Source organism: Aquarana catesbeiana, linkage group LG04 (genome assembly GCF_042186555.1).
Source record: "Aquarana catesbeiana isolate 2022-GZ linkage group LG04, ASM4218655v1, whole genome shotgun sequence".
Classification (NCBI taxonomy): Eukaryota; Metazoa; Chordata; class Amphibia; order Anura; family Ranidae; genus Aquarana; species Aquarana catesbeiana.
In genome coordinates, this window is record NC_133327.1 from 608,260,718 (window position 1) to 608,285,119 (window position 24,402).

The 24,402-nt window shown below is 40.7% G+C and overlaps 1 protein-coding gene across 6 annotated transcripts in view; it reads right to left on the reverse strand.

Annotated features, from left to right (window-relative positions):
• The window catches only part of MACROD2 (mono-ADP ribosylhydrolase 2), a 3,509,413-nt gene that overhangs the window by 1,692,822 nt on the left and 1,792,189 nt on the right, over nt 1-24,402 (reverse strand). The window lies entirely within an intron of this gene.

The following is a 24,402-nucleotide window of genomic DNA, read 5'->3' on the forward strand; positions in this document are numbered from 1 at the left end:
TGAGGTTAGAAGCTGATTGGTTTCTCTGCAGAATTGTGACTAATTTTGCCCTCTCTAACTTTAGAATAAACCCCTAAGTGTCATTTCTGTCAGCTGTCTCACTCCTCTGCTATCTGCACGAGTCCCTTCTGACAAGTTTTCCTGACACCAAGACAAAAAAGATAGGAGAAGGATCTTCAGCACACAACCTGTGATAGACAGCCTTAGCTCTGTTCCTATGTGCTGTGTGAAGGACACGTGTCCTTTCCCTCCAATCAGTTCTCAGAGCTTCCCTCACAGAGCTCTTTAGAGTTTACCTTTAGCTCCCCCATCCCCTGCTTTCTGAAAGTTCACACAAGCTATATAATTCTGCTCTTTGAACACATGTAAAGAAAAGGGGGCTGAAGATAATCAGTTACAACTTATGTAGGAGGATTTGTTTTATCTCTGTCGAACACCTGAGGCTAGTCACTTCACTGAGTGACTAGCCTCAGTGTCCGTAGCCTGCCACAGGCTTACTTTATTGGCTGAAACCGCCCCGTTACACAAGTGTTTGGGCAATTAGGATACTGTATATCCTCCACAGGGCTGGTGCAAGAATTTTTGACACCCTAGGCAAAACCTCATTTTGCTACCCCCATTGACTCCACCCTGGACTCCCCCTTCTTTGCCCTGCCCATGTGACAGGAGGTGGCGCTATACAGGAAGCATTGGCTTTGCTTCCTCTAGTGCTGGCTCCAGTGCTGCGCTGCGCCTCTAATTAAACTATCGCTCGGATGGAGCAGCTGCCTGAGACTGAGTTATTTACATGCCGCAGCCTGCAGAGCATGCGGAGGGAAACCAGCGGCCGGGCGCCCCTAGGCGGCTGCCTAGTTTGCCTAGTGGTAGCACCGGCCCTGATCCTCCAGTGCATAGAATGTGAGTGAAGAAACTGGCAGCCCTCAGAAAATAAGCCTCAGTACTGCAAGGAATGCAAAGTATCCCAAGTTTTGTCATTATTAATCCTTATGGGAAAAGGATAGATCATCCAAGCTTGGGCCTGAACAATCATTTTCAGATAGTTCCATATTTGGCCTTCTTTCTTAAAAATCCAGTTTTTAGAGATCTAATATAACAAAATTTCAGAGGATAGATTTTGGGATGATTAAAGTCAAATTTTAGTCACAAAGCCAACCCGCTTCACCTCCAAAGTGTGCAAATAAGAGCGGATTTAGAATTGATCTTTGCCTCCCCAGACATGCTTGCTCATCCTTATTCTAAATCACTTGCTAGTGAATTTTTCTGGCAGCGGTATTGCATGAAAACTGTGCAGCAACTGTTGGCAAACAGCCTTCATGTTTTGAATCCATGTCTTTAAACTAAAGATGATTAGGTTCAGCCCAGAGATATTAAAGATGTAAAAGGGCAGCTGTCATACTTATCATTACAGCTCAATCAGATAAGTAGCAGAGCCATTTTGTGCTGCAGAAAATGATCAGATTATACTGTACTATACTTTTTTATGGCATGCATAATTAATGCAGCACGGCCTTACGGTGTAAGTTGATGGAACACACGTACCAAGAAAGGTGACTGCACAAAGTATGGTAAAACTATTCTGTATTCTGCAGTGAGATTACATCAGAAGCCTTGCTTTCCTATGGGAGTGATTTTCAGCATAGACTCATTTTAAAGCCCTTTCCAGCCAAAACCACAGCATGTCCAACCAGACGCATCATTTTTCATATATATGGAACATAACCCCAAGGAGGAGTGTTGTAATGCTTTCATTCAGTGCAAAATCAATGATGTGCTGATAATATTGCATCTACACTGTAAAAAAAAGAAAAAAAAAGGTTGTAGACATATAATTTTAATAATAAAAAAGACTGGTGAAGGTTCTAATATAAATCAGGGTCTTCCAAGGACTTGGTGTTTATTTGATGCTCAGAAATCATCTCCGGAAAGTTTACTTGTATAGATGTTCTGTAGCTGTTCAGAGATTTTATCATGTGTAATGACTTCTTTTGAAGTAACAGAAATGATGTAAATAGAGGTCTGCTCTATGGTTATTAGCAAACTAGCAACAGCATACCAGTATACCTTCAGGTTCTATAAAATAGACAAATCAGAGTCTGAGTGCTTTGTCATCCAACTTTTCTATGTTATGCCTGAATGGCCATGGTCAGGAAAATATCCTTTCAAATGACAGGTCCTTGAGCAAGTCCAATAAGCACCTAGACTGCCACCAATCACCATCTAACAATGACAGCGGCAAACAAAAAGTACAGAACTACTTTATAACAGTGGAGAAGATTGGGCCCAGGTACAGAGAGATTTTCCCACAAGTTGTAAAATTTCCTACAGTGAGAACAAGTGCCTATAACTGCTTGACAGAGTCCAAAAGTGGCCCCAAAATTAAAAGCAATGCTTTGAATTCAGAGCATTTCTTCCAATTCTTGGGCCATCCTTGGCCACTTTGAGGTATCCATGAACGCAATTATCATTTAAGGTCTGTATTTTTAAGCCCCGTACACACGACCGGGCTTTCCGACGGGAAATGTGTGATGACAGGATGTTGTCCGTAAATCCGAGCGTGTGTACGATCCATCGGACAATTGTTGTCGGATTTTCCACCAACAAATGTTAGATAGCAGGCTTTAAAATTTTCCGCGGACAAATGAGTGTTGTTGGATTTTCTGAGTGTGTGTACACAAGTCCATCGGACAAAAGTCCAAAGTACAAACACGCATGCTCAGAGGCAAGGACGAGCCAGAAGCGGTCGGTCTTGTAAACTAGCGTTCTTAATGGAGAATTAACATTCGTGACGCGGCAAATTATCTCGAAATGCAGCGCATAATTCTCTTCTTCTTTAATGGAATAATAATGAAGCTGCTTTGCTGGTGATACTGATGGAGTTATCACAAACAAATTTTCAAAGCCTTGTTTTCCCGGTGATATCAAAAATAATATTAATATGCTTTTTTTAATTTTATTTGGGCAATTTACCACAATCCCGTAGTTTTTAAGATAAAAGATACAGCTATGTTGGTGTCCCTTGTTAATTTTACATTGTATTTTTTTAAATGTAACTGCCTCCTCCCAAACTGTCATTTGAAATAAAACACATAGCCAAGTATTATTCTCCACATTTTTTTTATTGTGCAATAAAAAAAAATAAAACAAATAAAATAAGACATGCTATCTGCCAATAGAACTTAACCAAAAAGTGCATTCTCTGCATCCAAAAATATAGAAAATATAACAAATCAAATCATTATTCAACCAAAAAAATATGTCAAAGCAATAACTCCAAGGCCAATAATAAGTAACACGTTATTTCCTCCGATTCCACAACATGTCTGGTTGACGAACGGCCGTTCAGAAACTAACTGAAAAGCACGAAATGAAAAGTGCGAAATGAAAAGCACAAATCAATACTCACCAAACTTCTACTAACATGACATTAGCAGAAGGAGCCCAAAGGGTGGCACCAAAGAGCTGAAAAAACACATAGTACGTCTAGTATGTCACTACGTTCCTAATTGCTGGCTAACAATTGTGTGGCCGTGTGTATGCAAGACAAGTTTGAGCCAACGCCCTTCGGACAAAATTCTATGGTTTTGTTGGCAGAATGTCCGATCGTATGTACGAGACATTAGGGTTTCTTTCATTTCAACAGACAAGCATTGTCCCAAGTTTAAAACGTCTTTGTTGGGAGAAGGATAATCTGACTGCATGGTTTGTTGTCATTGCAACTCTAATGAGCTTTCCTTATTGGTGGTGATTAACTACCTGCCAACCACCCACAGTAAATATCATGAACACGTACATGTACATGATTGGCCTTCTTCGAGGTTTGGGGTGTGCACGTGCACGCCCCCTGCTGACCCATGCTGTGATTGGACACAGCACGAGTTTGGCAGCTGATTGAAGCCAATGATTTGGGCTGAAATCAGCTGACTGGCTGTGTCCAATCACACACAGAGTTCTGTGTGATGTGTAGAAAAGCACAGAACTCTGTACTGTTTTAGGGATCTAGCTGTTTTTTCTCCATGAAAAGCAGACAGAAAAAACAGCCAGATAATAAAGTAAAAATAACAGCACACGTTAGACATTGTTAGGCACACAGTTAACTTCTTAATTGCCCCTAGATGTTAACTCCTTCCCTGCCAGTGTCTTAGTACAGTGTCAGTGTACAGTGAAAGGCTTTGGCTCTGAAGAAGAGGGTACAACCCTCAAAATGAGTAAGCCGATTGTATCCAGGGTACATCCTCCCAAGATTCAGGAGCATGCGGAGTGGATTGTGCAATCACATTTTCCTTATGTGCTTTGTCTGTTGTACTTTGTGTAAGTAGATACATGTTTTTCTTTATATCAATAAATGGTTTTGAGGTAATGTGCTAGGCTTGTTTGTGCCTTCCTTAAGCATCGTACACATGGACCGAATGTCGGCTGACAATGACCGGTTTAATAAAAAACGGCCGACATTCGGACGTTTGGCTGGCTTCTGTCAGACGAGCATGCTGGAAAACCAGCAGCCGATCGACTCCTGATCAGCACTCTCGACCAAAGCACTCTGGCACGGGGGGGGGGGCATCATATTTATATGCGGGCACTACTCACATATATGTTCGCTTCTGCGCACAAGCTCGTCGGGGCGGAGTGCTTTAATTTTTTTTTTTTTTCATTTATTTTACTGTTTATTTTTTATTTTGACACTGTCCTTTAAAAAAAAAAAAAATTGTGTACATTTTTTTCCTATTACAAGGGATGTAATCAAAAATACCTCAGATATCATATTTACACTAAAATGCAACAACAAATAAAAAAAATGTAATTCAAAAAAACAAATTCTTCTTTCAGAGCATTGGGCGGAAGTGACGTTTGACGTCATTTCCGCCAGTCAATGCTATGGGGCCGAGTGGGGACCATCTTTCCCTCACTCGGCAGCCAGCCAAAGAGGAGAGAGGACCCGAATGTCTCCGCTGCTACTGGTGGCTCCGGTAATCGGCAGAGACCACCGGAGCGCCGCTGAGACGACTTTTATCCGAAAGGGGACTGCCCACTGAAGAAGAGAGGGGTTATGGCAGCTATCTGTGGTTAAGTGGTTAATCATATATGCTATCATAGGGGTTGATTTACTAAAACTAGAGAGTACAAAATGTGGTGCAGCTCTGCATAGAAGCCACTAAGCTTCCAGTTTTTTTTTTTTTTTTTGTCAAAGCTTAATTGAACAAGCTGAAGTTAGAAGCTGATTACATGATGGCGCCCCAGCCCCCCCCCCAGGCTCCCCATACCCTTTGTTTGACAATACTTTTTTATTAGCCCTGAAAATGACCAGAATTGATTCACACCCCACTGACTTCAATAGGGTATGCATTAACCACTTCTGGACGGCCCCATGCAGATATACTGTGGCAGGGTGGCCCTCCTGCTCAAAATCACGTACCTATACGCTATACATGATTTTGTGCACTGGGTTTGGAGTGTGTGCACTGCCAGTGATCCACTCTTGCTGTGATTGGACACAGCGGGAGCCAATCAGCGGGTCCAGCAAACTTGATGTTCGCCCGCACCTCACGATCATTCTGAGGAGAGGCAGAATGGCGGTCTGCCTATGTAAATAAGGAAGATCGCTGTTCTGTGATAGGGGAAGATAGAGAACTTGTGTTCCTGGAACACTTTTCCCCAACCTACCAGCATGTCTTTGGAGTGTGGGAGGAAACCCACGGAGGCACAGGGAGAACATGCAAACTTGAGGCAGGTACTGTTGTTGGTGTTTGAACTAACCTTTTGTTGGTAGGCGAAAGTGCTAACCACTACACCACTGTTCCATATACATATTGTATGTTTTTCAAGATTTCTTATCAATGCTCTACCCTTTGCAATGCAATGATTGTCATATATCAATATTAGCATTAAAAAAAAATTATTTAAGTATAAATTGTGCTATATATATATATATATATATATATATATATATAAATAACACGATTAAGAAAAGTGGTTGTGTCTTAGAATACTAAAAGCAAACAAAAAAAAGAGTAGCAATGCAGCCTAAGGGTCGGTTCACACTGAGGCAGCACGACTTACAGCACGACTGCCTCAGGCGACCCAGGACACGACTCAGCGGCGACTTGCAAAACGACTTCTGTATAGAAGTCAATGCAAGTCGCCCCCAAAGTCATACAGGAACCTGCGTCGCTCCGATTAGAACGGTTCCATTGCAGAGAACGGGACGCTACTTGTCAGGCGACTAGGTCGCCTGACAAGTCATCCCAGTGTGAACCGAGGCTAAGAACAAAGATACACCAAAACGTACACATATTTTGCACAAATCTTTCAGGTGCCAAATGAGGTAAAAGATTACTTACCTTCTTCTGAAAATACTAGCTGCCTGGCAGAAGCTGGAAATGCTGATCTGCATCCTACAGTATAAGGGATCTAATTATTGTCAGAATACATAGAACGTTACCTATCAGCCTAATAATTGAGCTGTGTGGGATTACTTTTAATCCAGAAATAACATTTGCTTTATTAGGTGGCCATCTATTATAGGGGATGATTAAATATGTGACAGGATTTATTAGACAGGAAAACTTCTGTTAATGTCAGCCCTCCATGTTGGCTTCCTTTGCAAGGATTTTCCCAAGGATTACCCCAAATTTCTGATTAATGCAAGTGACAGTAGCACCACCAAGTCTTCATCAAGTGACTTTATTTAAATAGACACAGGCTGTGTTTTCATCCAAGGACTTTTTCAAGGTTAAATAGAGCCCTTACTGGTCTTTGAACTGAAGCATCTCCCACATCTGTTAAGATAAAGTCACTTGAAAAGGACCTGCTGGTCTTGCTGTCACTTCTTCCACACTTACATCAGTGGTTGTGGAACTCATAAAACCTGCCAGTGTTTGCTATTTAATTCAGCAATCCAGAGCCTTTGATAAATATTAATGTCCACCGTTGACGTCACCACATTGTTGTAAGCAAACTGGTTTCCAAGATCAAAGAGAGAGTAGGACAGAATAAAAAAATGGAGGCTGTCAACAAACAGAAAGAAAATGATGAAGCCTGACAGCTATTCTTAGGCACAGGTGGACAGGAAGATTTTAATTTAGCCACTCTTGAGAAACGGAAATATTCTGAGTGTTTCTGATAAAAAGAAAATTGGGTGGTGAAAGTTAAGAAGCTGATGATCTCTAAATTTACATGCCTACCTACTTAGAATGCCTGCTAAAATTAGTATTTGGAGACGTCCCTTTAAGTGACTCACCGCTTCAGCGCAGTTATGACATGCAAGCGAAAACCCTTGCCAACCTCAAAAAAAAAAAAAAAAAAAACTCATAAGAAAGGTGCTTTCTAAAAGACAGACAAGTGGAGATAGATAAGAGAAGTGCTTTGAAACAGATGATTTGTCTCAAGAGACTTCAGAATACAATGGCACAAAAAAAGCCCTTTCAGTGAGATGTGAGGCAAACCAGCTTAAATCTATAATAATGAAAGTTGCTGTCAGGACAGTGCAGGAATAAAAAAGGAGAGTTTCAATATAATATATTTTTATCTCATGTTATTTCTTCCTTTAGATGATGTGCTTCTTGACAAAAGCCATTGCTTCATAAAAAAAACTATTGGCATAATTTATAATCATATGTACAGTGCCTTGCAAAAGTATTCAGCCCCCTTAGCTTTTTACTTATTTTGTTACATTACAGCCTTTAGTTCAATGTTTTTTTTAATCTGAATTATATGTGATGGATCAGAACATAATAGTCTAAGTTGGTGAAGTAAAATTAGAAAAATATATACATAAAACTATTTTTCAGAAATAAAAAACTGAAAAAAAAAAAATAAAATTGGCATGTGCTTATGTATTCACCCCCTTTGTTATGAAGCCCATAAAAAGCTCTGGTGCAACCAGTTACCTTCAGATGTCACATAATTATGTCCACCTGTGTGCAATCTAAGTGTCACATGATCTGTCATGACATATACATACCTTTTTGAAAGGCCCCAGAGGCTGCAACACCTAAGCAAGAGGCACCACTAACCAAATACTTCCATGAAGACCAAGGAACTCTCCAAACAAGTAAGAGACAATGTTGTTGAGAAGTACAAGTCAAGGTTAGGTTATAAAAAACTACATTTTATATGGCATATGAATACCATGGTCTGGTCCTCCATTCAACTACTTGTCCTTTCCCTGTCTCTTTCCCCATATTTTTTGAATTAATTAACCAAGTTGTGGAGGTACCCCGTCTATATTAGACAAATTGGTCTCTTTTTTCCCCAAAAATTAACAGTAGTTTGAGATCCATCTTTTAATGTGTTTTCTATATATAAAAAAACAAATCTTTGATGATCCCTAGGAGCACCATCAAATCTATCATAACCAAATGGAAAGAACATGGCACAACAGCAAACCTGCCAAGAGATGGCCGCATACCAAAACACACGGACCAGGCAAGGAGGGCATTAATCAGAGAGGCAGCACAGAGACCTAAGGTAACCCTGGAGAGCTGCAGAGTTCAACAGCAAAGACTGGAGTATCTGTACATAGGACAACAATAAGCCATACGCTTCATAGAGTTGGGCTTTATGGCAGAGTGGCCAGAAGAAAGCTATTGGTACAAATAATAGGCTGCGCTGCTAGTACCTGAACATGATCATATTGAATACAGCCACCTTAGTTACAAATGAACATACTTTCAGCAAAAAACAAAATGCCACGTTTTAAGTTTGCGAAAAGGCATGTGGGAGACTCCCAAAATGTATGGAGGAAGGTGCTCTGGTCTGATGAGACTAAAATTTAACTCTTTGGCCATCAAAGGCCTATGTCTGGCGAAAAAACCCAACACATCACATCACCCAAAGAACACCATCCCCACAGTGAAACATGGTGATGGCAGCATCATGCTGTGGGGATGTTTTTCAGCAATCGGGACTGGGAAACTGGTCAGAGTTGAGGGAAAGATGGATGGTGCTAAATACAGGGATATTCTTGTGCAAAACCTGTACCACTCTGTCTGTGATTTGAGGCTAGGACAGAGGTTCACCTTCCAGCAGGACAATGACCCCAAACACATTGCTAAAGCAACACTTGAGTGGTTTAAGGGGAAACATGTAAATGTGTTGGAATGACCTAGTAAAAGCCCAGACCTCAATCCAATAGAAAATCTGTGGTCAGACTTGAAGATGGCAGTTCACAAGCGCAAACCATCCAACTTGAAGGAGCTGGAGCAGTTTTGCAAGGAGGAATGGGCAAAAATCCCTGTGGTAAGATGTGGCAAGCTCATAGAGACTTATCCAAAGCGACTTGGAGCTGTGATAGTCGCAAAAGGTGGCTCTACAAAGTATTGACTTTAGGGGGGTGAATAGTTATGCACATTGACTTTTTCTGTTATTTTGTCTTATTTGTTGTTTGCTTCACAATAAAAAAAAAAAAAAAAAATCCTCAAAGTTGTGGGCATGTTCTGTAAATTAAATGATGCAAATCCTCAAACAACCCATGTTAATTCCAGATTGTGAGGCAAAAAAACACGAAAAATGCCAAGGGGGTGAATAGTTTGGCAAGGCACTGTATTATAAATTAAAGTGTTTACAAACTCTGTTATACCACTAGGTACTGTAAATATCTCCTAATCATGCACGGTATGCGATGCATACTAGCTCATTATGCCTTTGTCTTGCAGGGTTTTTTACACGGGTTTACAAAACTCCAAAAATGACGATATGGAATAGGTACTTATAATTGACGTTCAGTAATTATTGGCAAAACGAGTTCAGATTGACCTTAAGGCGGATTTAAACGAGGCAAATTATCGCAGTTCTGTAACTATTAACACATCATTTTATATATTTATTTTAATGCAAGCAGAATAAGTACCTGAATCTGACCGGGTTTCAGCTTCTTGCAAGCCTCTGCATAGCAATACTATTGGCAACACACTTGAAAAGGAAAAAGCAGCACAAATGGCCAAATAATTGTGCTGCAGTGCTAGCAGAGCAAACTGATAGGTGGAGAGTGACAGATAAACTCATCTGTTGGCTGCTTTTGCTTTCACTGTCCATTCACTGGCTGCAGTAGGGACTTGTTCTGCAAGTGTTACATGACCTCAGCAGAGAAAATTCAGATCTCTTGCCTATAAATATTATTATTATTATTATTATTATACAGGATTTATATAGCGCCAACAGTTTGCGCAGCGCTTTACAACATGGGGGCAGACAGTACACTTACAATACAAATCAATACAGGAGGGATCAGAGGGCCCTGCTCGTTAGAGCTTACAATCTAGAAGGGAGGGTCAAGTGGAAACAAAAGGTAATAACTGTGGGGGATGAGCTGATGGAAAAAATGAAAATACAGTTGTTAGGTGTGGGTAGGATAGGCTTCTCTGAAGAAAAGGTTTTTCATATTAAGATTGAATGGAAAGTAACACAAGTCCTTTGCCAGGTAAAAATACTCTCTGCTTGTTACTAGTGTTACTAGTTACCTGGTTGCTATGCTGGCTTTCTAAATCAGGTAAACCAGTACAATTATTAGGTCAGGAACATCAGAAAAAAGTAGTCCTTATCTGCAGACCAGTTCTGGTTCATCGTTTAAGCCTAGTACACACTATTGTTTTGGGGTTTTTTTTCAACCCAGTGGGCTGAATGAAAAAAAAAAAAAAACGAAAGCACTTGGGAGGAGCTGCTGTACTAACTATGTGATGTTAATACAGTGATCCCCCCTGCTGCCCCCTGTTGGAACACACTGGTCAGCGCTCTTAGCCATTGACTGAGAGTGTGATCGGATGCAGATCAGCAGACCTTTTTCGGTCATGCCCCTTCAACAGAAGCCAGCTTCTGTCAGACCGGCTGCCGTACACACAGGCCAAATGTCAGCCGGTTTCTACTGAACCAGCCAATGCCGCCCAATATTCGGAGAGTGTGTACGGCCCTTAAAAGGTTCTTCACATCAGATGACTAAGGGGGCTATGATGACAGCTATTTCTGGTGCAGGCGCAATGTATAGACAAGGCAAAAGTTTGCTGTGGTATGCACTCAAAATAACACTCCATGCAAAGAACCACTGCATTGCACCATTACTGTGATGAATACAACTGTACTGAAATGTCACTCATGACATTGCAATAAAGTTTTTTGAAAAAGATAACAGTGCAATGCCCTGGCATCCATGCCTTGGCACTGTGTCTCATAGCGCACACTAGTGGACAGAGCGGCTTACTGCTGTAAATAAGCCCTTAAGCCTCGTACACACGATCGGATTTTCCGCTGACAAAACCTCAGACTTTTGTCCGAAGGGCGTTGGCCAGGAAATTGTCTTGCATACAAACGTCAAGGAATTGTCAGCCAACAAACACAAACATAGTGACGTACTACGTGTTTTTTCAGCTCTTTAGCGCCACCCTTTGGGCTCCTTCTGATAATTTCGTGTTAGTAGAAATTTGGTGAGTGTTGATTTGCGCTTTTCATTTCACACTTTTCAGTTCATTTCTGAACGTCCGTTTGTCAACCAGCCATATTACGGAATCGAAGGAGATAATGTGTTATTTATTATTGGCCTTGGAGTTATTGTTTTGACCCAAGTCCAGTCCAGGAACAGGAGGAGGAGGATTTCTTTGACCAATTATGTCATATGCCTTTGTTGCGGGAGCTCCAGGAGAATAATCCAGATGGTTTTCGGAATTATCTCTGGATGACGGACCCCTGCTTTCACCAACTCTTGGCATTGTTGACCCCCTATATTAAGAAGCAGGACACATGCATGAGGCTTTTATTTTATTTTTTGGTTTTATAATGATTTGATTTGGTATATTTTCTATATTTTTGGATGCATAGAATGTACTATTTGGTTAAGTTCTATTGGCAGATAGCATGTCTAATTTTATTTGTTTTCTGAATATAATGCACAATAAAAAAATGTGGAGTATATTTGGCTATGTGTTTTACTTCAAATGACAGTTTGGGAGTAGGCAGTTACATTTAAAAAAAATACAATGTAAAATAACAAGGGGCACCAACATAGTTGTATCTTTGATCTTAAAAACTATGGGATAATGGTGTTGTGGTAACTTGCACCAAAAAAAAAAAAAATAACATGCATAATAATATTATTCTTGATATCACTGGAAAAAAAAAATCCTTTGAAAACTAGTTTTCCATAACTCCATCAGTATCACCAGCAAAGCAGCTTCATTATTATCCCATGAAAGAAGAAGAGAACTGTGCGCTGCATTTCGAGATTTCATAATTTGCCGCATCACGAATGTTAATTCTCCATTACGAACACTAGTTTACAAGACCGACCGCTTCCAGCTCGTCCTTGCTTCCGAGCATGCGTTTGTACTTTGGACTTTTGTCTGACGGACTTGTGTACACACGCTCGGAAAATCTGACAACAGACATTTGTCCGCGGAAAATTTCAAAGCCTGTCATCCAACATTTGTCCGTGGAAAATCCGACAATAATTGTTTGATGGAGCGTACAAATGGTTGGATTTTCCGCCAACAGCCTGTCATCACACAATTCCCATTGGAAAATCTGATCGTGTGTACAAGGAGTATTGTAAGAGTATAGCAGCAAAACAATCTTCTAAAAACGTAATAGAATATGACAGCCTGAATCTGCTTGTTGTGGGTAACAGCTCCACTTTTCCAAACAGCAGCCTTTGCATACAGATTGTATTCAGTAAATGCATTTTTCCCAAGAATTCTAACTGCCTAATATAAAGAGAATGTTTCAAAACAATTAGGATAATATTTTGTGCCTTCCACACTCATTCACGCAGTAGGGAGAGGCAATGGTAATAAACATGTAGTCACTGTATTGAATAATTCTTTACAACTGAACTCCAGGCACACAAACTCTCATTTAAATATGTTTAAATATATTCCATAACATCCAAAAAGGATATAAATCCATTTGTGTGCACAAAATGTCTTTGCAAAATCAGTTATTATTCTATAAAAGTAGCAGTGACACCATCAGCCTGTGCAGAGAGCAAAGCTGTGGAAAGGGCTCAGCAGACCCCACTCACTACAGGAGGGGGCAGATACAAGACCGGTCACCATGCACAAGGAGTGAGGGCTGCAGTGGCTGGTCTTTAAAAGAAATGCAAACTAATGTGCTGCACCAAAATAATAATTGATTGGCCGATGCCCTCATTCCTGTGCATGCGCAGGAGTGCAGTTGAACACGGAGCTGTGTATGTACACCTGCGTGTGTATTCTATAGAAGACTGTGAGAAGGCAGCTGTTGCCTAGTTACTGACTCCATAGCTCCCATAAAAGGACACCTGTTGTATTAGCCTATCGGATCTGAAGAAAATGCGGAAGCATTGAAACGCGTCATCCAACACGTCCATACGTCACTTCCGCTTTGTTGGTTCCTGGATTAAGTGCCTTGCGTTCCACGCTTGTCTTCCGGTTCCTGTCTACTGCGACGGCTCTGGCTCTCCATGTCCACTTAGACGCTGGTTGTCTTTGCGGACACCTCCATAGTTTTGCAGCCCAGCACCCAGCGATGACCCCGGTGACTACTTGCACATCCTAACGTGGACAGCGCTTCCAGGAGAACCTGCACCATGCACTTTGCCCACATCTGAGGAGGACGTCCCTGGACCCATTACTTGTCCTTGCCTTAACCTATTTCATCTTTGTGAGTAGCCATTTGGCTGTTTGTCCGTTTATAATTATCTCATTAAAGTTTCATGATACTGCACTTAGATTGGCGCTTCTTGCTGTTTTTTACATTGTTTTTTCAGAGTTGCCTGCTTCCACTCTCAAGTGAGCTGCCGCTGGTGCTTTTTATCAGATCTTTAATTTCAGTGACTTTTTTTATATATATATATATATATACATACAATTTTTCTATATATATATAATTTTATTGACTATCACACCCTGGATGTTTTTTCACATTTACTTTGGACTCTTTATATGCATGTTTGTATGTTCTAGCGCCATTTATCCTTTTTTGTATACCAAAATAATAAAGCATACAATACAAATAATTAAAAATAAACTTTTAGCTATTTCATAAATAATATACAGGCAATGTCAAAGCAATAGCAAAGGCACTCCATGCAAATATAAACATGTGAATATCATACCAGTAAATATACAAAACATCCATTATTATTAAAATATAGTCCAAAAAACATCTATAAGTCCATGATTACACACCCAAAATGCACATGAAAATCTTTCTGCTACCTTTGTGCTGATAAAGTGGAAATCAAAAATACCCAGTGAGTAATCCCATAGCAGAGTTAAGCCCTTTTTACACAGGCGGACCGTTTAGGTCAGCCTGTCAGTTTTTTAGACGGACCTGAACGGACGCTCTATACAGGTCTATGGAGCGACGGATGTCAGCGGTGACATGTCCGCTGACATCTGACCCGCTCCAATCCGCTAAAGTGTGACGTATGGAAACCCTATTTTTCCATCCATCTGGCGGTTTGGATGAAAACGGACTCTACGGTCCATCTTCATCCGATCCCCCATAGAGGAGAGCGGCGCTCTGACAGGTCGGAACCTGCACAGTGTGCAGAGACAGACCTGTCATCTGCCTGCTCAGCGGGGATCGACGGAGTGATCCCTGCTGAGCAAAGCGGAGCCCGTACACGGACACGTCCGTGTGAAAGGGTCCTAACTCACCATCACAAAATAACCCCCCAAGATTAATGGAAGGTCTGAAAGATCTTTTATATTATCTACTCTGGACTGCCATCCTAATATATGGGTGGAGCCCAGCAATCCCACTCACTAGATGTTGCTTGTAGAAAATTACAGCAGGAGGGGGGCGGACACAAGACCAGTCACCATGCACAAGGAGAGAGAGCAGCAGTGACCGGTCTTTAACCCCTTCACACCTAAAGGTAAAGCAAATCTAAAAACCTAAGCACAATTTAGTAACTCTGACATGTGTTTGTCAAACTGTACATATTGTCACAACTACTAAGACCCCGTTCACAATGGGGCAGTTTTCAAGTGTTTTAGCGCTAGAAATAGCATCTGTAAAGCGTCTGAATACTACCTCATTCATTGCAATGGGTGCTTTCATACCCGGGCGGTGCGCTTGTGGGGCATTAGAAAAAGTCCTGCAAGCAGCATCTTTGGGGCGGTTTGGGAGGGCTGTATACAGCCCTCTCAAAACGCCCTGCCCATTGCAATGAATGGGCAGCACTTCGGAAGCGCAGCAGCACAGGAGCTTTTAACCCCTTCTTTGGGATTAAAAGCGCCCTATTAGCGGCTGAAAAGTGCCGCTTGGACAGAGGTAAAGCGCCGGTATAACGAGCAGCGCTTTACCACTAACGCACGGGCGGCCCCAGCGTAAAAAGGGGTCTTAGTGTATCCAGGTGGATTATACCATGTTTTATTGAGGACAATTTGGACTTTCTTTTGGTGGTAAATGGTAATGGATATCTCCTAATTTTTTTTAATTATAAAAGAAAAAATGACCCAAAATAGTAAAAATAATAATAATAATAATAATAATCTTTTTTTTTTAACTTTAGCTGTATATTTCCTGCTATTATCATAATTTGCCACCAAAGAACAACCCAAAATAAGTTTGCCTGCTCCTGAAGATTGCAGTAATACCACATGTATGTTAGTTGTTGTTTTTACCCGTAGTACAGCCCAAAAAATATGTTGCGCATTTTGCATTTTTTTTTATCTTGCCTAAAGCACCCCGACACTAACTGACAATGATACTAATTCAAAATTTTTATTTTTTATTTAATTCCACCCAAAATATGCTGACCCTCACCTTGACCCTAACACTAACCCTGGCAACTTTGATCTTGTTATCTTTTTCTTTATTTCTTTCTATTTTTTTTACACACTTGGTTTGTTCACTGATGGTCAAGTTCCCTCCTGCAAGAAGATTAAAGTACAAAGCATCTTTCTCTTAATTTAGAGGAGGAAGGAAAGCCAGGGGCGGACTCACAGTAAATGATCACAGAGATAGCCAATCAGAGGCTATCAGAGGCTATCACAGTGATCAGGTGACCCGGAACTGACAGTCCCGAGTCCCGATCATTAGGGCGAGAGCCCGGTCTCTGTGCTAGGAGCATATATGCAGCCCCATGGAAAAAAAAAGTCCACTTCCGTGAGGCCATATATATGTGTGCGGTCAGCGTGAAGAGGTTAAAAGAGGAAGCTTCTGCACAGAGGTAATGTTTCATGCTAGATGACTGCAGGGATCTGGAAGACATACAGAAGCACACCAAGATCCAATTACAATTACACATGCCTCTTCTATTTAGACATTATTCAATTATCCCACAGTTCAACGTTAAAACAATGGGAAAGATTTACAGAAGTAAAGGAACAGAAAGGTATCTTTTGATTTTTTGTAACAAAGGTGGTTTTCAGCTTTACTGCCTGACCATTTAGCAGCATGACAGTTGATGGATTGTTTGCTACTCAAAGATTTTCTATATTTACAAATCTTTCCCACTGTTTTTATAGAGTATACCATGGCAAAGCCAGCTTATTTAACACACCAATAGATTTTTGTTTCCTGATCCAAGAAAACATCTAACCACACATATTAAAGCAAAGTACCACCCAAAAGTGGAAGCTCCGCTTATCTGCTTGCTCCCCCCCTCCTCCGGTGCCACGTTTGGCACCTTTCAGGAAGGAGGATGTAGCGGTACCTGTTTTTGACAGGTACCCTTCCCCACTTCCAGGAGACTGTGCTGTGGTGCTGTCCCTTGGAAGTTCGGCCCCCCTCCTCTTTCCTCCTCCGTCGGGCGTTAGTTATAAAGCGCAGCATGTTTCACACATTCGCAGTAGGGAACCAGCTGTGAAGCCGAAAGTCTTCCCTGCCGGTTACCCTTTCCATGAATGGTGGCAGCAGCACCAGAAAGATGATCCGAAAATCGCCTGGGGTGCTGACATCGCGGGGACCCTGAATAGGTAAGTGTCCCCATAATAAAAGTCAGCAGCTACAGTATTTGTAGCTGCTGACTTTAGTTTTTTTTGCGGGGGGGGGGGCAGAACTCCTCTTTAAGTAGGAAAAAAAACGTTTTGAAGATATTACTGATCTCCAAGCAACAAACGTATGAACATACCCTTGTTGTGACTATGAGACTTTGCTGAAGAATTTAAGATGTAATATTGGCATTTTAGTGAGATTTACATTTAGGACATAGACATGATCTACTTTAAAGAAGAATTCCAGGTATGGATATTTTATAAATAGTTACATTGGCTCAGCTTGGCCATTATGGCCGATGCCCCTGGAAGTTACTACAGTGATCTTTACAAGCTTTTAGGTCCCATGCTGAGGGGCTGGCCTGCTGCATTCTGAACACAGGAGGTCTGCCACTCAGCTTGGGCACCCTTCAGAGAATGTTTTGCATGTTTTTAATTTATGCAAAGTGTTCTCTGAGTGGACAAGGCGGAGAGGCAGGATGGTGATATCACACTCTTCTGCTCATCCAATCAGAGACTGTTTTGCAATAATTCAGAAAATGCAAATACCAAGCGGCCAACCTCCTGTGTTCGGAATAGAGTGGGTCAGCTGCTCAGCAGGGGACCTGGAAGCAAGTGGAGATCACTGGAGTAGTTGTGTCTACTTCAGAAATTTCCAGCTTTCAGGGGCATTACCCAGGTATACCGTATACCAGACACTCCATTAGGGGCGCAGGGGCGCCGCCCCTCTAATCCATGCGCCCAGCCCCTAATCTACATGCAGGGCACTGGACACATGGATTTCAATGTTTGTTTTTTTTTTTTAAGCACGTGATTAGAGCCTGATACTTTAATTGGCTTAAAAAAGGGTGGGCTTGGGATGCAGAGCACTGCCCCCCGAGCCCACCCAGTTGTGTGACAATGTGAATTAATATTCGCTATTGTCTTCCTGCTTCTTCTCCCAGCCAATCAGGAAGTGGGTCTTAAGAACCGATTGGCCGAGAGGAGAAGTGAGCATATTGGCCGGAAGCAGAGGAAGGGGCGAAGGTGTCGCGGAGGAAATGCGGGGGGGAAAGCTGTGGAGCTGAAAGCTGAAAGCTGAAAGGGGCAAGTGCAGGGCTGGTGAGTGGACGGGCGAGTGACGGGGGGCTTTGTTCGCCGACCGAGCGATGGGGGGGTGGGGGGTTTGACTGACCAAATGACGACCGAATGGGGGGTCGGGTGGTTTGTTTGCTGCCCCCCCCCACAAAAAAATAGAGAACCAGCTGCCACTGCTGTATACATAGGTACATTGGTCTAAGCTGGACCAATGTAACTATATATAAATAGCCATACTTGGAATTCCTCTTCAAGGTCTATGTTCAAAACCAGGGTTATATATTGTTTACCTGCAACTTATATTTTTATAATTACTCGTACGACCCCAAAGACCTGGCTGATGGATGTGAGTTCCCTGTTTGAATTGGGAGTCTCATTTTTATTCATATATATTCTTAGTAGACTTGTTAAACTGAACGGAGATCTGTGGGCACCTCCTATTCCAATAAGCAGGAATTAAATGCCCTTTAATCTGCTTTACAAAAATGAATGTTTTAATCTTTGCCAACCACATATAAAGAAATATGGCACACATTACGTTAGGTTGTCTGATGAGCCCAATATAGAATAATTACTTTTCCTATACAAGGAATGCATATCATAACTTTGCAAAAGATTCCTACCCTTCACGCTTTTACATGTATGTAATCAGGATATGTGCAAACATCCGATCCCCTGATTACAGAACATAAACAATATATGACATGTACATAGACACAAGACCTGTCTAACATTTAATTTTAGAAGCAGCCCACCTGTTTCCATATGGAATGGCTAATTAGTTTACCCAGTGCCATGTACGTTGCTATAGAACTGATTTCAATCACATTTCCTTTCTCTATGATATTCTGGATTCCAGATGTTACTACAGTATGCCATCATTTCAATGTATGCATTTTGTAGTTAATGAGATTGCAAGGCTTCAGAAAATTAAATTGAAGAAACCCAATTTATTTGCTTGCTGGTATGCACAAAAATAGTTTCTATTGACACTTTAATCACTTCTTCCTGATGTGTAAGATCGCTATCTATCTGTGCATTTCTTATTGTTCATTATTTGATGAAATTCCACAAACTTCTTTATAAGATAATTGCTACTTTCTGTCATCACACATTGTTCACTAGAGACAATTACTGTATTTCCACCTTATCAGCAGATTTTATTACTATTTTCTACATACTTTGTAATTATCTCAGTGCTACTGCAACCTTTGCTGGCAATGCAGACTTCATATTCAGAATGCTTAGTCCCCACCTCTTGCTGCTTCATAGAAAGGGAAAATAATATCTTTTTGGTAGCATGGACCTAATATCGTGAAAAAAAGCTGCAAAATTAAAAATTTTGGAACAATTACTATGCAGCTATGCAGATTAGTTCCAACCATGGTTGCCAAACTCCCTCTGCATTTTTTTTACATGGGAAATTTACTGACCACCTGAAAAATGACAGAACTCCTAATAAAAACGGAGACAATTGATATTTAAAAAGAGAAGTATGGGTTTTGTTTTTTTTTTAGAATTATACTTACCTAACTGGATGCAGCATTACTCTGATGCTGCAACTGTCCCCCGCCTGCTCTTACACGGAGAACTGAGTGATCAAACACCATCAATCGCTTGGTTCTCACAGCTCCCTGAGCAGAAAGCTGCTGAGTGTCAGTCAACGGCTCTCTGCTCTGCCCCCCCCCCCACGCCCACTGGAGAGCTGGGCTGTAGAGGGCGTGGGAATGGCTGGCTCAGACTCTCAGCAGCTCGTTGAGAGGCTGAGCCAGGTGCCTTTCCAGGCATGTGGGCAGATCCCGATGACATGGTCGCGATCTTTCCCAATCCTGGACCGGCTCTATGACATCAGCAGACAGCGGACTTCAGCCTACTATCTGCTGAAAACGGGTCACAGTAGTGCAGAACGAACTGCCCTCCTGTGATCCACAGGTAACTTTAAACAGTATAAACATGAAATGGAAACACTGGAAATACACATTGCAAGTAACTTGCCTGGTTTAGATTTACAAAAGTCAACACAGCATGACAAATTATCAGTCCCTGATATTTATGGATAGTTGTAAAAGTCACTGATTTTTACAAACTGTCAGTAAATTTACTGAAGGTTGGTAACCCTGGCCCAATAAATTCTGAAAATATCAGTCAGGGGAAAAAGCTTTTACATTATGTCAGGAGAAAAAGTTTTTTAATTATCTGACAATTGTCTGATATGGCTATCTTCTGGCAAACTGGGCAACAATATTATATCTGTAGGCCTGATGCAAAACCTAGCTAGTTGTTCTTAGGAGGAACAATCCACTGGTCAGGTCAAAAAACTCCAAATTCTATGGTTCCCCTTGTAATAAGTGGTGCTCCAAGCTCTTCTAATCTCCACTAACGAACATTCAGCTGAGCCCAGTGTTAATATTTAAAAGGGATCACCTAACAGGAATTCTTGAGGGTGGCAATAGTGTTTGTGTATGTCTAACTGCAATATAAAACCTATGGGCATTTTAGATGCAACTAAAGTCACAACTTTTGTTTATTAACACCCATGGTGAACAGAAGTGATGTTAGGACACCAACCTGGAAGTAATGCAGTTGAAGTGACGGAAGGCGGGATTGGGTAAGACACCAGCGAGCCAGCTCACTGATGGGTAGCGTGATTGCTGATGGCCATTTTGATAATGTTGATGGGATATTTTTAATTATGCGTTCGAGTATTTTTATTTGGATTTGAATACATTTGAAGTGGTTTTACATTACTGCACTATCGGAGCTTCTTTTTTATGGTGACTGCCTGATGGTAATTTTGGAATGGTATTTAGTCTCATGAAGGAAGATTGGAGGAACATTGGGAGCTAACCTTAATATTAATGATTTTTTTGGTGAGACTTTGTGCTGGGGAGAGGTGATCACAAGCACGTGGCATTTTGGAGCAAATTTTGTTTGTCTATTTTGGACACCAATCATTAAGCACCGTGAAGAGGGGTTTGTACTGGAGTTTGATGGGACTATTTGCTGTTATTTAAATAGATTTGTGCAACATCGTATTATTTTGCACACTTCACACAATAGAGGTGGGGAGAATTTATTTTCACTTTTATCACTTGGTATTCACTTTGTTATGTTGGATAAAGATTGATTTAGAGTATTAAATATTGTTTAGCACCACCTTAAAAGTCTGACTAAAACATTTTTCTCAGACAACACCAAGACCTTTTGTTTATTAAATTTAGTACAGAGTAGGGCTGCAGGGAGAGAAGAGAAATAGGACCCCAGCATGTTAGTTAAATGACCAGCTGACTGCTTAAGGCATATAGAAGGGGATATAAAAAAAATGTGTTTTGGGAGTGATAGGGTGGGGTGGAAAGAGGGTTTTTTTTTTCTAAACTGGAAATATGCTTTAAAGCAGCTTTTTTGTTGTAGTCACCAGCTAATCAAAATAAGTCTAAACAAGATGACCCCTGCCCGTCATCACCAGGCTACCCAGGGGGGAATTTTCCATGTAGTAGCTAAATATACAGACAGTTTGGGGTTGATTTACTAAAGGGAAAAAGACTGTGCACTTTGTTAAGTGCAGTTGCTCTCTGCGAGCTTAGTAAATGAGCAGAAACTTTCGCCATCCAATAATATGCAAACAAAAATGCATTTTTTTAAAATTTCCTTGAAAAAGATTGGGTAAAGTGAAGCTTTAATTCATTGACTAAGCTCTGGAGCAACTGCACTTGCAGAGTGCACAGTCTATTAGCCTTTAGTAAATCAACCCCTTCTTGTCCACTGTCATAGGTCTATACACATGCATGCATTTATACAAGTACCAGTCACTAAATTCTATGGGCAGCTGTACACAGCGCCGGTTTTGTCTCTGATGAGGAAATACACTATTTTTTGCACTGTACAACCCCAGTGTCCATCTACATGCATGTACAGAAGGCCATAAAGTGTGAGTCAGATTTTTTTATTTATTTTTTTTTACAGCAGGGATTGGTTAGATTCTGATTTCTGTCTGTATCTTTTGTGGGTGTCCACAGGGGAGATGTCTCCAAAGCAAGGGGATGAAACTTAGACACTTGTCACCTGATCAGGTCTACCCATTGGAAGAATTTTACTCCTGTTCCTTTGGCAACTCAAACATTTTGGATTTCCAATCTCTTTTTGGACAAGAGACAATGGTCTCCAACAGAGACCAACAGAGAGGGTGAATTAAATAGCAAAAAGGTTCTAACCTTTCCTCGTTTTATTTAAAATGAATACACTTGAACTAAAAGAGGGAACTGTGTAGCTGATGGTGGGAAATCCCTTCAATACAACTCTGCTGATAGGTGATAGGATTATTGAAAGATTTCTACAAAAAGCTGCAGGAAGATTACCTCAATGCAAGCCTTTTCCAAGATCGATACAATAACCAGTGTTTTGTATTACTGTTTAATAGGGCATTATTAATTAATCTGGCAGTACTGCCGCCAAATGTATTTAATCCACTGGCAGCGTGATGATCCTGTAAAACATTGAAAGCCATCACAGTTATAAAAATGATTATGATTTTTGTAACCTGGGTCTACCACCAATCTTATTTTAATTAAACAATTCTGCTGAAGTATAGCACACCATACTCATTTGAAGCTTTCAAATTAATATACAGTATCTAGGGCATCGCAAAACTTTTTTTTTTTTCTTTACCAATCACATCTATTATTTTTCCATTTTTCCCAAAGACAGGAGTGAGTTTTTTTTCTAAGCAATTTTGATTAGTGTGTATGCTGTTCATCAGTTTGCTAAATTGTATCGTTTCTCTCCAGTAGTCAGAATTCAAGAAAGTTCCTTTCAATTCTAAATGCTAAAAGTAGATTAGTTTTAGTGAAGAGGGACTTGTTTCCCGCTGTCTCATTTTCAGAAACTACCAGTCACTGCTCAAAGTTCGCAGGTTGAATATATTTGGTTTTGTGCCATTTAATGTTCTCAAAATAAGAAAAGTTTAGAGCTTGGCCGCAGGGAGAAGAAGAAAAAAAAACGTGACCATAAAAGTAACTTAAAGCAAACTATTCATCACCTTACGACACTGCAACTAAAAAGTATACAAACACAATAATAGCAGAATCAGTCATCTATTGTAAATGTAGGGAGATTAAATAGATAAATCGCCTGCATGTAGGAAAGGGACATCTGCACGCACTGTGGGTTGGGTATATCATATCCAACCTCATTTTCCAAATTAAAATAAAGGCTTTGACTAATTCATATTTTACACTGGGAAAACCAGGGATTTGAAACTGCTGAAATATTTTAAGCACAGCAAGACTTAAAGAGACGCCCCCCCATATACTACTCCTTAAACCTGTCCATAATGAATAATGGGGGAATAAACAATCATACTTACCAATAAAATTATAAGCGTTTCTTCATTTTAACCCATTTTTGTCCAGCCTCTGTGATGCCTGGGATCCCATTCCTGCATCACCATTTTGAAAATGTCTGTTATATTGTGCATGCTCGAGATGAAGCACATGACATCATGTGCATGTGCCGTACAAAACTGTGGATAAAGAGCTTCTTGCGAGATGTTTTTTCCCCCCACGGCAAATAAATGTATCTTCATATGCCACATAATGCCATGTGCTTCATCTCACGCATGTGCAGTATGATAATACTGCAAGATCTACCAGGATCTTACAGTTTAGGCATAAGATTTTGCTTGTACAAGGAAATGGTGACGTTGCTTTCGCAGGGGCATCTGTGCGGCCAGGGCTATGTCACCACTGTCTTCAGGGAAATCAGGAAGTGGAAAAAAAAAGATAGGTAAAGCAGAAAAAAAACATTTTAGGTGATTTCTCATCAGCATTTTTTTTTCAAATTATCTATAATCATGATGATATCCCACAGCTCGTTTCAGCAGTACATACTATTTACACAAGTCAAAGCATAAAACACCAGCACTCCATGGATCTTTCAAACAGTGTGCAAAGGTTTTCTTAAAGTGATCATATAACAGCAATAAATTGTGATGTTTCTGGACCATGCAGAACCTCTTCATTGGGCAATTTGTGTCCCTGAAACAATACAATTTACTGCTGTGATCTGATCACTTTAAAAAGTTGGACTCTATTTAAAAGATCCATGGTGTGCTAGCAATATATGCTTTGACTTGTATTGATACCAGTTCCTGGCTGGTAGTTGCTACAGCATGTAGTACAACATGTACCCTGGGAATATTCTACTTGAGTTACTATATACAGCATTCTCAGGCCCAGGGGATATCACAGTCTAATGTCACTAACAATTGACACATAGGCTCTGGCATAGATCATTTTTACACAGGTCATTTGACCTACTGATAAGTTTTTGGACTGAGAGAAAAACATGGAAACACATTCAAAATCTAGACAGAAAATAGAAACTTGAGGCACATATAGATGTCTGACGCTGATGCTAGTGT